The sequence below is a fragment of the Lissotriton vulgaris genome, chromosome 6 (genome assembly GCF_964263255.1).
Source record: "Lissotriton vulgaris chromosome 6, aLisVul1.2, whole genome shotgun sequence".
In the NCBI taxonomy this organism is placed as follows: domain Eukaryota; kingdom Metazoa; phylum Chordata; class Amphibia; order Caudata; family Salamandridae; genus Lissotriton; species Lissotriton vulgaris.
This window is the reverse complement of record NC_141694.1, coordinates 647,557,821-647,571,822: the sequence shown is the minus strand read 5'-3', so window position 1 is coordinate 647,571,822 and position 14,002 is coordinate 647,557,821. Positions and strand designations below refer to the sequence as shown.

General features: G+C 43.2%; 1 protein-coding gene and 1 pseudogene across 1 annotated transcript in view; both read right to left on the bottom strand.

Moving 5' to 3' along the window:
* BACH2 (BACH transcriptional regulator 2) overlaps window positions 1–14,002 on the bottom strand; it is a 614,689-nt gene that overhangs the window by 110,230 nt on the left and 490,457 nt on the right. The window lies entirely within an intron of this gene.
* On the bottom strand, window positions 5,171–12,641 carry LOC147707809 (DNA cross-link repair 1A protein-like; annotated as a pseudogene).

Here is a 14,002-nt window from a genome sequence, read left to right as displayed (position 1 = left end):
GGAATATTCAGAGCAGGATAGTCCTTGGAGTGAGGACACTCTCAATGTTTTGTACCAATATCAATGAGTTGATTTCACCAGTGATTTGTTTCACCCTGGAATATATCTGTTAGTACCACATTTCTGCCTGCCTGGAAAAAAAATGTGGAGCTCCTTTTTTCTTTATCTTCAAGGTACTCACTTTCTATAATCAGTACCTTCAATGTGCCCTGTTTTCAGAAAAAATCTGAATTCTGTCTAATAGTGCACACACCTACTGTGGCGATGAACTGGCGATGAACTGAGCAGAACAGTCACCCCAAAATGGATCAATTTTCATCTAAACTAGCCAGAGAATGCCATCTATTGTGGGGCAAAAGCCCTCATTCTCGATAAATGCTTCTTCAATTTTTCTTTGCAGTGTTGTTTTGTGCAGCACCAGGTCAAGGTAGCAATTTTGATTAATCAAAGCCAATCCCAAAGCATAGATTCAAGGAGAAAGAACAGGGGATTCTTCTGGGTAACTTCAAAAATGATACAAAAATGTTCACTGTGGCAGTGTGAGCTGTGGCAATGATTCACAATACCTGGCTCAATAATTTGTACAAGGCAAAAGTCATCGACCTTGGCAGACTGATGAACCTTGGAACAGCAATCAGGTGGATTCTATTCAGATAAGTCCTGGCTACAGGTTCACAGAAGCATAGTGAAGAAGTGGCAATTGGTATTCAAGCAAAGAAACTTTAGAGAATGTCTTATACCTTCCTGTAGAGTTGTAGAAGGAACACTTCTGAACATTTTATGTACTCTTTAAAGGAATGGTACAGATCCTATGAAGAAATGTATTTTACCAATGGAACAGCTCATGTTCCATTCCTGTTTGTCCTCCCGTGATCTTTATGTCATAGCAAGTGATTAGTAATTAGAAATTAACAAAAACCATAGCTTCTAATGCACAAATCGTGCATTCATTATATTATTTCTATGAGTCAAGGAACCAGGCACGAAAGAGAAAGCAAGTGAAAAATGCCAAAATGGCCCAATTTAGTTTTTGCCTAAACATTTCTATCAAACCCCGAGACTTGTCAGGGGTGAATGAAAGGAATGGCAGGGAGCCTTCGAATGAAAGGGGCCAGCTAAAATATACTGACACACAACCACTCCATTCTTCACTCTGCAGCAAATCTGCCGATAACGGAAGAGTGCGAGAAAGTTGCGGCTCAGGCTACATGACAGACAATCTTTGTTTTCTTTTTTAACATCTTCAGCACACTAGAGGTAAAACTAAGCTCTAGAGATAAAAAAGTTCAGTATCTAAAAAATCCCCATTGGAAAATTGATAATAATAATATCACTGACGGAATAGCTGCCACAGAGACTGAGAATATGGAACCTAAATTTAAGGTCACCGGTGAGGGAAGTACTGGAAGGAGATCCTTTGCAAGGATGATTACTGATGAAGAGAACCTTCTCACCCTCAAGATATAAAGATGGCTGACTTCATATTTTGATGGTTAGTGGAATCAAAACAAATGGATTTCTTCTCATGTCCACCATTGCTGCAGTTGCCAGCTTGGAAAATGTGTTTCCTCAGATTCTGAAAAACGGAACTTTGGAGATGTTCCATTGCGCGTGCACGAGAAAGAGATATTAGAAGGCCTAAATTTTGCAAAAAGCTGATATATTCATAACATGTGAGAGGGAAGTTAGGCAGGTCCCTGGTGTGGAAGATAACATTAGACTGCCTGAGAAACAAAGCCTCCAGAAGTCCTTGTTGTTTGCACGCAGAGAACAGAGATGTGAGAGTTTCCACTGACTATTGAAGATCCAACAAAAGAACAAAGCAATGCGTTTTCTATTTTAGAATCTACAAGCGGATACTAGCAGACTCTCATGAATCCAGAAAGAGGGAAAACTGAATTGATTTGTCCACTTGGATTCTATGTATTGATATGTGTCTCCTAAGGCATATCAGATACCCTAGGGACATTCCAATGCTTAGTGGAAAAGATTGTCAATGGGAGCTATCAATCTTTTGGAGGCGCAGATGTATTTCTATGAAAGATTTGCATTTCAAAAGACTTAGGAAGAACATAAAAACAGATTACTGTGAGTGTTAGACTAAGTGTCGGTGACATATTCCATCAGCAGAGGGAATAGCTGCTAACCCTAGGAAAAGTAAAAGTCCTCATGACATGGACAAGATCAACAACCCTGAAGGAACAAAAAATGTTCTTACATTTTGTGGATACCAAAGAATCAATGCACCGTGACTTTTGGAAATATGCAAATCACTAACAAAGTTATCAAAAGGTTATCCACCTACCAGAAAGAAAATGACATTTGAAACAAACACCTGACACACCTCATTATTAAATGCAGTAACTTTTTGGTTTATTATGGACTGTATACTATCAACAAGATTTTAATAATTTAACCAGTTGACCCAAAAACTTATAACAGGCCAAGTATACCAAGAACCCTATATGTGGATGTAAGTCACGATGGACTACGGATGTGCTGTAACAAGAAAAAGGATGCAAGACCAGATTATTCCACAAACAGAGTATCACAGTTTGAAAGAACTATCCAACATAAACGTAGAAGGCCAAAGATGATCGCTGGGGATCTATGTTCACAATCAGAACTGATAACCTACTGCCATATGTGCAGAAGACAGCAAAACTCGATGCAACTGGGCGCAAATGGCTAGCTGCTTTATCCTTGCCCAAAATCCACCCACAGTATTGACTTCATAAGACTCAATCGAATGATAGATTGATGCTAATGGTTTATACAGGAAAAATGCATCCATATACATCTACAAAGAATTTGGCTTTACTATCTGAATAAGGAGTTATATCCTTCTGTAATATAATAACTGATCAGAAACAGAATAAATGTAATAATCAGCTATGCACCCTAGACAGTTTGGCAATAAAATCGAAAGCAGTAACAGATGTATACTGCAAAGCTGTATACCTCGAAATGACAGAACTACGTATCAAACAAGAACAGATGTCTGATCCAGGAATAACTAAACTGCTCAGTGCCAAGGAGAACAGACAACCAGCATAATCAGTGAAAAGACAATTTAAAAAAGCACGCATACTCTTAAGAGATGTCAAAAAATGTATTGATTCTTTGCACAAGATTCCTCTTTGGATAATCACCCTTTCAGGACTAAAGGAAAGAACTACATATTGTAAACAGGAAGCAGACTTTCGATGCTCCCCTTATGTATGTACATACATACATATTTATTCTCAAGCCCTCTCTCTCTCTCTCTTCTTCTCACTCTCTTTCACTGGGCAGTGGAGGCTGGGAAGATAGATTAGACTGCTTATTAGTTTAGACGTACTTCCCGGTTAGGTGTTCATTTTCGGGTTGACAGAGAAAGTATTTAAATCACTCATAGCAGCGTGGAAGCTATCTAGCAGCTATTCACTCTGTTGTATTGGTCGACTTCCTGTTAAGTTGGTCTTCCAGCTTTCTGTTCTTACACTATTTCCACCACTCTGGGGTACCCACATGCCCTTAGGCTACAGATTAGCAGAATTTTCACTGTTTCGGTTTTATATCTGGTTTAAAATTTCTTTGCTCCTCGGAGTCTTGGGATTCTCTCTAGGCCTATGCGGCGTTCACTGAGGTTCGCTATGCAGAACTCCGCGAAGTGACCAAAAACCTCTGCTGCGCTATGTGGAGTTCCGCATGCGGTGGAGTGCACTGGGTCTAGCCGTTCACGCTGATTTGTAGCGCAGGTGTTGGTCAAGTGTTGAAAAATCTGTGCGAACTGCACCATGCGTAGCACAACAGGGCGCTTCTTTCTGCGGCTCGGGTAGAGGTTCTACTAGAGCAGCAGCTTCCTCAACATGAACAGAAGTATTCTCAACCCGAGCGGTAGAGGCCATCCGCGACCGCCTTCATTGAGAAGTCTCACCAGGAGTTGGTCTGGAGCAAGGAAAAAACTCTGCTCTATGGAGAGGAGTTTTTTGGAACTCTGCGCGGTACGCAGAATGCAGAGTGGGGAAAACTCTGCAAATCTCAAAAGCAGAGCGGAATGTCACGCCCAGTCCTAGTTCTCTGCCAGTTCTTAGTTAGGGTGAAAGCTCATCAGTGCTTCATCCAATTTGGAGCTTGGTAAGTCATGAAACCTGCTTCCTGTGTAATATGTCTATGGATTATACTTAACTGGTCTTACATTTGTGCTACTTTTCTCGTGGTGTGCTAACAAACACCATGAGGGCTACTTATATGAAGACTCCGGGACTGAACCTTCTCACTCTGAAAGCGGCTCCGGTGTCTCTTTCCCTTCCCTTTTTAACCTCACATCTACGTTAGTTGTTTTTGCTAGGAAAACATCCTTTCGGAGAGCAGGTAGGATTTATATCATTTGGCAAAGCTTTATACGACCTTATGATGAAAACAGACATCTAGGAATAGACAAGACTCTTTAATAATAAAAATGAAATTCCATTGGCTATATGCGGAAAGAAATATGTAAGAATACAGCAAAAAATGTATTTGCTGCATAGAAAAAAACAGTACCCAGGCCAGCTGTACCTACTTGTAAAGTTCAGGATGAATGGACCTTGTGTACACTGACCGTGTATAGTTATAGATGAATCGTAACATTCTGGTGATCAAAGATCATATTTCCAGATATGCACAAGAAAAAAAGAAAAAGAAAAGAAAAAAGAAACGTACATGGTCGCGCCAGTCACCAGCCACTGCCTTTCCTCCACACAGGAACCAGGAAGCAAGCACCGAGGCCCCCAACCAATCACTATGCTGCAATGCAGCGTTGTGATTTGTCTGAGCACTGCGGTTCCGCGCTCAGATGGGGAATGGGAGCCTGGGCATGTTCTCCACCCAGGCTGTAATACAGCCTGGGTGGAGAACATGCAAAGTGTGCATGTAAGTTTGGCCGGCCCGAGAGGGCCGACCAAACCTATATGCGCACCTAAGGTGCAGCCACCACCCCTCCTCCCTGTGATACGGGGAGCCTGGCCCAATCGCTTCAACTGCAAACTCAATACAAAACATTAAATGATAATAATGTAGTGTTATTATCATGCAATTTTTTGTATTGAGTTTGCAACTGCAGCGGTGGGGCTACGCTCCTCTGCCTTAGCGGAGGAGCCACCGCTGATAAAAGGCACAACAGAAAAACTGTCAAATATTTTAAGTACTACAGTGGAACCTGTTCCAGCTGGACTGAAAGCAAAGCAAAAGCTGTTAAAGGCAAACAGAGAAGATTAAAGATCAGATAGAGGATGAGAATTCAAGACAGGATAATGAATCTGAGTCTATGTTTGTTGAGGTCTTTAAGACTTCAATGTACTGGAGCCACCAGCAATGGAAACCTTATTCACAGAATAGGCATGTGATAACCCAACTCACTATCTATGTAGGTAGATAGTGAGTCACCTGAACTGGGATTCCAATCAAAAATAGCTAACTTGTCTAACGAGCTTAAGTAAAAAAAAATGAATCTGAGGATGAAGTTCCTAAACTAATGTGAAAGATTGAGAGGGAAGTTAGGCATGCAACTTAGTATCATCACCTCAACACAGAACGTAAAACTGCATTTGGATTGTGCTGATCCAGCCATCCTTGGGCTGTTAAAACCTGAACACAGAAGGCAAGTGTTGGATTCTGCTGCACTTGCTCAACTTGGACTGCCAATCACCAAAAGCAGCTCACATTAGGAAATGCATAGGTATATTGTAAGTAGCCTCAATTCTCATCTGGGATCAGCATTATCAAGGAAAGACCCCGAGTTCAGCCCATGACCGGTTGCAATGTCAATGAACTTTTGGTCAGTAGATTGTCATGGACATAACACAGGGTCTTGCTACTGCAACTATGCCGCAGACAGGCCAGACTGCGATTTCCAAGTAAGAATGCTGCATTAAGAATATCTCAAGCCTCTTTTGTGGCCACTAGAGTTTCCACTGATTTACTTGCAGGAAATGTCATCGGAAGACAGAGAGGTGTTTGTTCATTGCTAGGATTAAAATGTTTCCCGTTCTGAGGATGGATATGACAACATCTTTTGTGAAGCTCAGTGAGGGGCAATATTGAGTGGTTCCGTAGGGAATTTTGGTTCTGTTTGTTATATAGATGAGTAGAAATACAATTTCTCCACTTCACTGGATGTTTTGAGTAGAAACAAAATCAGTCTTTGAATACCCTTGTTTATGTTGTAGTCGATATCTGCTATTAGTTGTTCTGGAAATTGTTTGAGGAGGTTTATGATTGAAACTTTTCATGGCAGCTTTGGAGAGATTTCTTAGATAATTAATGCTCCAAGAGTTTAGACCGTATCTCTCAGTGACAGTGGTGTGAAATGTGGGATCAGAGCCACAGCATAATGGATCTGCCTGCAGGTGAGTGGTGATGAATATGAGAGACAAAGGACTGGGCTGTGGGAATGAGTCCCCGTATGTCTACAGTTGGACAGAGTTATGTATTTAAAATGCAACCGGTAGCTGTTAATTAGTGTGGCAGAGTAGGCTGGCGAGTCTTCCCGGAGAGAACGATATCAAATGACTGCCCCTCAGCTAGGCCTCTTTTGAATTCACTCCTCCGCTCTTGTGAGTAGGGGCGTTCGGTTAGTCCTCTTTTAATTTCTGAATGGAGGAATTCCCTTTCCCTCTTTCTAAGGTGGGAGTCTTCAGGTAGACTTCTTTCTGTCTTTAGTTGGAGGAATTCCTCTTTCATTATCAAATTATCTGTGGGGAGAGTTTCTATCCTCCCAACAGTAACTACTGTCTGATGGTCTTCATACAGATCTTTTAGAGGAAAAGTCCTCTTTTTTTGCTGACTTGTGGGAGGGGGAAGCATCCCTCCTCCCATCAGCATCATTTTCTCCTGCGCCCAGGCTCCCATCCCTGGCCCATTAGTGCTCCTCACTTCCCAGTTTAACAAAATTGAGGAGGAACAGGAGAAATGTACAAATATGTGGCAGATAGGGCTGTTTCAAGAGCAGCGCCATTCCCGCCGTGAAGCACAATATTCAGGGCAAAGCAGTTCGGGCATAGGCACGCCGCATTCCATCCCTCCCCAACTGAGCATGGTTCCGTGAGTCAAGGTGGCGATGGAGCAGTGATTTAGTTGCTCAACTCCCTGCTATACTAGATTGAGGTACGTCAGGGATGTGTAAAGATCAGTCTTGGGCTAATAACAACTGAATGGCTAGATACCCTAAAAAAACTGTAAAGATTGGTTCACTTGTTGTCTGGAGCTGAGTCGGAACAAACTGTCTGTTTCAGGTTGCTTTCAGTGAATGACCTGAACATGTATTTTGAATTTACTGCCACTCCCAATTACACAATTATATTTGGTATACATTGGCTCCAGTGTCACTAGCAACCTAAATTGGAGACATAATCAATCGCTATGACAATAGCACAATATTGTTATACCCATTGTGTTAAAAAGGGTAGCCTTTAGGGACTTCAGGAAACTGCTGCAAAGATGAAAATGAATAGATGTGAGCACTATGGCGTCCTTATCTTCAGTTCTCAAACACGTTCTGGATTATCTTATGTGTTTGTCAAACCTCCAGAAAACTTGCTTCTACTGCACAGACCATACGATCCTGCTTCAGAGACTGACACCAATGCAGTAATACCATTTGGTAGAATATATTAATTGTAGGATGTAGAAAGGTAGACTGTCATTGAATATCTTAACAAGCATTTTCAATGTAATGGTTTCGCCTTTGGAAAAGTTTGAGCTATTGGCATTGTTATTGACAAATTTTTTATTTATGTCTTGGTTTAGAAAACAGATAAATAAATGGCATTGTCACTTACATTGTTATTAGCTTAATCTCTGCAGTCTCTAGAACTCCATAGCACTCCCTAGTTACTCTACACTCTCTAGCACTGTGCACTTCCTAGCACTCCCTAGCTTCCCTAGTAACTCGGCACCTCTTAGCACTCTGCACTTCCTAGCACTCCCTAGCTTCCTTAATAACTCCGCACCTCTTAGCACTCTGCACTTCCTAGCACTCCCTAGCTTCCCTAGTAACTCCGCACCTCTTAGCACTCTGCACTTCCTAGCACTCCCTAGCTTCCCTAGTAACTCCGCACCTCTTAGCACTCTGCACTTCCTGGCCCTCCCTAGCTTCCCTAGTAACTCCGCACCTCTTAGCACTCTGCCCTTCCTAGCACTCCCTAGCTTCCCTAGTAACTCCGCACCTCTTAGCACTCTGCACTTCCTAGCACTCCCTAGCTTCCCTAGTAACTCCGCACCTCTTAGCAGTCTGCACTTCCTAGCACTCCCTAGCTTCCCTAGTAACTCCGCACCTCTTAGCACTCTGCACTTCCTAGCACTCCCTAGCTTCCCTAGTAACTCCGCACCTCTTAGCACTCTGCACTTCCTATCACTCCCTAGTCACTCTGCACTCCCTAGTCACTCTGCACTCCCTAGTCACTCCCTAGTCACTCTGCACTCCCTAGTCACTCTGCACTCCCTAGTCACTCTGCACTCCCTAGTCACTCTGTGTTTTAGAATAAACATAACAGTACGTTGTGTGTATAGAGACATGCATAGCGTTAGTTGTGACGGAAATGGCCAAAGCCACAAAGGTTAAAAGGTTTTTGAAAAAACTCTAAATTGCTTTTAAATAGTATTTGTTATTGTTCTAGATTGTATAGAGGTTAGATTCAAAATCTGCTATTGTCTTTGCTTGCCTGACGATCTTAAGATGATAGGGTTTTCAATGTACTATAGCAACATACATGATTAGATATACTCATGCAATGCATTACGTGCAAGGGTACAGGTGAACGAAACCATAACGCCTGCGTTTACTTGGTGTTTATTTACTTAAGCCCAGGTGAATCTCCAAATGCCATTGTTGTGACGAATGGCTTGCCTATGCAAGTTATTCAGAAGCACAAATGTGTTACTTAATAAAAGAAGAATACACTATCACATCCTAATTAAGGACAGGGAAAGGTCTTTTGCAAAAATAGATTGCATTAGGTGCGATTCTAAAGAGTGACCGAAAACTGGAAAGTAAGAAGTTCCAGGTAAATAACTTTTGCATATATCATCCACATAACCATGAAAAAGATCTCACACAATCGGGCTCCTGAGCTATATATAGCGCCCAAAGATGCTAGACGTTCTGCACCACTACATGCATATCAGGAAGGAAGGAAGGGAAGAAAGAAGGATACAAGGATTGGGTAAACAAGCCGATTACAGGTGAAAGTCAGTAGACTCTGTAGACAGGGCAAGCTATGCAAGATATTTGATTAATCCATAATGGTGACAAAGCGGAGCAAAATTTGCTAGATCTGTCTGTAGACTTCGATAAAGCGGACTACATTCTGTTGATAAAGTGCCTAACAGATTAATATAGAAAAGGGGATGGTTTCAGCCCTTCCCGGACTGTGGTACCAGGGTAACATTCTAAAACAGCAAAATCAAGTTCTCAAGATAACATTTTGTTTAATATATAAAGCTTGCCATTATCAGAGCAGATTACATTGTTCAAATGTAGGGCTATGTGTGTCCTACATGGATGCAACAACTCATTCACACACTGTGAAAGGGCTGGGCCCAAAGCCCAATGTAGGTATCCGTATTATCTACAACTAGTCTTTGATAACAGTAGGCAAGGCCTAAAAAATGTCAAGGACAGCCCTATGTGGTAGAGAGAATTAGACATCCTAGAATGTTAGATTAAACTTGTACAACACAGTGCATGGTCTAACAGAACCTTGGCCGCTGAGAGTTTGCCACCTTCAGCCAATCCTGTTTTTAGAAACTATTAACACGTTGCACTGTGAAACTTCATGCTTTGCTTTTACCGTTCAAAGCAGGAGGTGAAAAAACAAACCGCATTCAAACTGAAGCAGGCTAAAAAGCCAAGCCCCATGTCATACCCAAAATGACATGGGACTCCAACCAGCTCTGAAGAGCTAATGTAACCAAATGACAGAGGCCGAAACTTTAAAGGACAGCTGTGATTATCCAGTAGCAGCTTATAAGTAATGCTTTTTGGAGCAGATTAAAGTGGACAACAACCCCAAAAACGCAGACTCACAATAGTATAGCGAATAAAAACATCAGTACTGACACAAAGGGCGCCTAAATGCCAATAGCTATCCAGGACCTACTAGGTATTAAGTTACCATGGCGTCACTGGCTTGCCAATTGGCCCTTACAGGAATGTTTCCTGCTACTTGCAGCCTTTCATTTATATGGCGAGAAAAGCAAACCAACAAGAATGAAAAAAATATCTACCGAGCCACTCACACCCGACACCCTTCAACTTCGAGCTGTGGTACAGAACAATGTGCAAATTAAATCCCATGCCATTTTACCTGGAATCTTCTTGTAGAACGGACATTGCTTCTTTCCTTTCTCCCCCTCAATGGCATCAGATTCCCGGAACCTCTTTGGCCACCCCCCTTGCTGCCCACCTCCTGGTGGCTTTGCACGGCCTCCATTGGTCTGAGGAGGTCCTAGCAGAGGGTCAGAGTCTCCCACCGACCCCCCGGCCTTGCACTTCCTCTGGCCTCGTCAGCTCTCGTTGGGGGTCCCTGCCGCTGGGCTGCCTGGCGCTTTCTGAGAGAGGCTTCTTCCCGGCACCTTCTCATCCTTGGCTTTGGGTTTCAGCCCAAAGAAGACCCCAATGTCCGTCTGCTTCAGAGTCTTGGACAGCACGGCGGCGGCACTGACGGCGGGCACACAGACCGAAGGCACTTTATTTTGGGGGGAGCTGAAAATACGCGGAGACTCTCTTGATGGAGTTAAAGGCACAAACTCTTCTTTTACGCAAACAGGCTCAGAAACTGCAAACGCTCTCCCAAATCCGACTGGGCTGCTACTTTCCTCCTGTTTGAAGCCGAAGGAGCTCCTCTGCTCGCGGAAGGCGCTGCTGCTGGCCCGGGTCTGGACAGGCATCTCCCCCGGGGACAGAAACGAGGCGCTGCTGGGCAGGTCTGAATGAAGCTGACTGGCGGTATCCGGCCCTTGAGTGTCCCAGTCCCCCTCATCAGACACAGGTGAGCTGAATCCTGTCCAATCAGCTTCCTCCTTGATGGTCACGCGCTCGGAGGGCAGTGATGGAGGACAGGTGTGCGGGGACACGCGGTAAGAGGTTTGGCTGAATGTAGTTTCTTCGGTTCCTCTGTTTATAGCACCTTCAGGCTGCTTCGCGCCGTGCTTGAGGGCACACGCCTCCTCTGCGGCGTGGTACCCATTGGCAATGCCCTGCTGTCTCGAGGTTCTGGTGGAGCAGCCTGCCTCCGCTTCACTGCAGTCCTCATCCGAGGAATGAGTGTAGAATAGCCTTTTCCGTAACCGCTGGACTTTCTCTGCTGTTCCTTCTTTGTCGCTGCAGAGCGGCGAGTAGGAGATATCTTCAGAGTCGGTAGAGGGCTGGGGCTTTTGAGTGTTTAGAGAGGGCTGGGCCCAGTCTGTATTGCCACAGTCCAGGCTGCCCGCGGCCACTGGTAGGATGTAGTTCTGCGTCGTGTCCCTGCTGTTTGGTTTATCGGTGGCGGGCACGGTCCCTGCCCGGCTTCGTGCCAGCTGGAAATGGGTGTACCGCCGGTAGTGAGAAGGGAAGGTTGAACAGCACAGCAGGCCATCCGGACACTCTGTAGAAAAGGAAAACAAGGAAAGGCACGGACAGCGGGAGGGGGGGCGGGAAAGACACGGACAGCGGGAGGGGGGTGGGGAAGACACGGACAGTGGGAGGGGGGGGGGCGGTAACCGGCAAATGGACAGCGGGAGGGGGGGGGGGCGGGAAGGGGCACACGGACAGCGGGGGGGGGGGCGGAATCAAAAACACTCACCTGGAACTGGACTTCCGGCGGCGGCGGTCGGCCGCGGAATGAGCTGGATGCCGAGACAAAAAAAAAAAACTCCCGCTACACAGAGGGAACGCCCAGGGAAAAAATCGCGGGAACGCCCACGAATCTGGTCCGTGAATGACGGACAGATCTCTGTTCCAATGGCTAGCCTCCATTTATGGAGCTAGCCAATGGAACAGAGGGCGGATTCAAGTCCCCCATACTGCAAAACTAAAGATTTCTCCTGGGGGCGGAGCTAGGAGCTCCGTGCCCTAGGCGAAACCTAAAAATGATATCACTACTGCTTTCATTGTACACTCCCATTCTCCAGCAGTAGCTCTCTTGTTTTTTGGTACCTAAAAACACAAGATCTTGTGTTATATATTCCAAAAATTTATGGATTGCATCTTTTTTTACAATATGAATCAATTTGTCATCATCTGTTTAGATGATATCTTGTTTTTTTTTAAGGTAAAAGATACAACATCAAAAGGATGTACATGAGAAGCACTTAGCAGACCTCGTTCACATTATCTATCTGTGAAACCAGAAAGGTGTAAAAATAATAAAGACTCTGTCAAGTATTTGGGGTTCGTAGTCATTACCACTAGATTATATATGGATCCCTAGAAAGTAGAAGCTTTCTTAAATTGGCCATTGCCATCTACAATTGAAAAGACCATGTCCTAGGGTTTTGAAACGTGTATAGGCCATTCATTCTAATGTTTTCCCAATATGCTTGTATTATAACGCCCCTTCTCGGATCAAAAAGCCAAAAGACCCTTCAAGATCTTAATGAAGACACTTACTTCCACTCCCATTCTTTTCCAACCACATACTCAGAATAAATCTGCTGTGTAGTCTAACCCTTTTCAAATAATTGTTAAACCGTACAACAGGATGGAAAGACACATCCAGTGCTTTACCTATCACACACTGTAATCTCTTATGAAAAGACGTATCCAATAAATGAAAGAAAATTGTTAGTTATAAAGCATGATTGTACTGAATGGAGACCCCTATTAAATGAAACCAAGAAGCCATTTGAAATCAGGACGGATCATCATAATTTATAGGAATTAGGAAGTGTTCACAATAGAAACAGCAGACAGGCAAGGTTGGCTAATTTTTCACCCAGAATTATTTAGATGTGACCTATATTCCTGAATCTTAGAATGTTGCTACTGGTGTTTTATTTAGACATTGGACAAAGGGTAAAGAACCAGAACAATGCAATATCATTCCAAACGCTAAGACTGTTGGATTGGTTCAGTCAGTCTTCAAGAAAATCAAAACATCCTTTACTGACAAATAAACCAAGCATCTATAGGAACTAAGAACTACGATACTGTTGACTTTAATCAATGGGATATACTTTGAGCAGAGAAATATAATCTTACCAACCAGTGAGCTATAAAAATAAGAGACTTGGCTCCATGGCTTTCCTGTAGCTGGCTGAGTCGAGCCACTTTGCTGCTTTTGTCTCAGTAGTTTTGGGGCCTACAGTGCAGAATGATATTGAAAAGTATGTTCAATTTTGTGCTGTTTGTGCTCAGAACAAGTCAACACAGAAGATACCATATGGATTATTACATATTGTGTCTGTACTTCCTGAACCGAAGTACACTTCAGTTCATCAATGACATAGCCCCATCTTCAGGTTACAATGCAATCAGGTTAATTGTTGATACCTTCTAAAAAATATCACATTGTTTTCTCCATGAAGGAACAGCCTGCAGCTACAGAATTGGGACATAGTTTCTTGAGTGACTTTTTTGTCTTTTCCCATTGTGATTAATTCACATTGCAGAACATCATATACTTCTGGTTGTTGGAAAGCCATTTGTCGTTTCTTAGCAATATCTCAAGTTCTAACCTCTGGATATCATCCACAGTCCAATGAAAAGAACAAGCACACTAATCAATCTTTAGAACAGTATGACGAATCAAGTACAAATCAAGGTCCACTGAACCACAGACGGAAACAGGGATCAATTGGCAGAGACTTACAAGTAGGTAAGAACTATGCACATTTTGTATTTTAGAACGTTTTTGAAATGCTTGTTTTTTTATAACTTGATACCATAGTGGAAAGCTCAAACTGTGAAAATAAAAAGCTATTTTTGGCAAGATTTTCACAAAGAAGGGTTAAATGCTGCTTTGAAGTATGCATAGTTGAACATTTTCAACTGGGCACC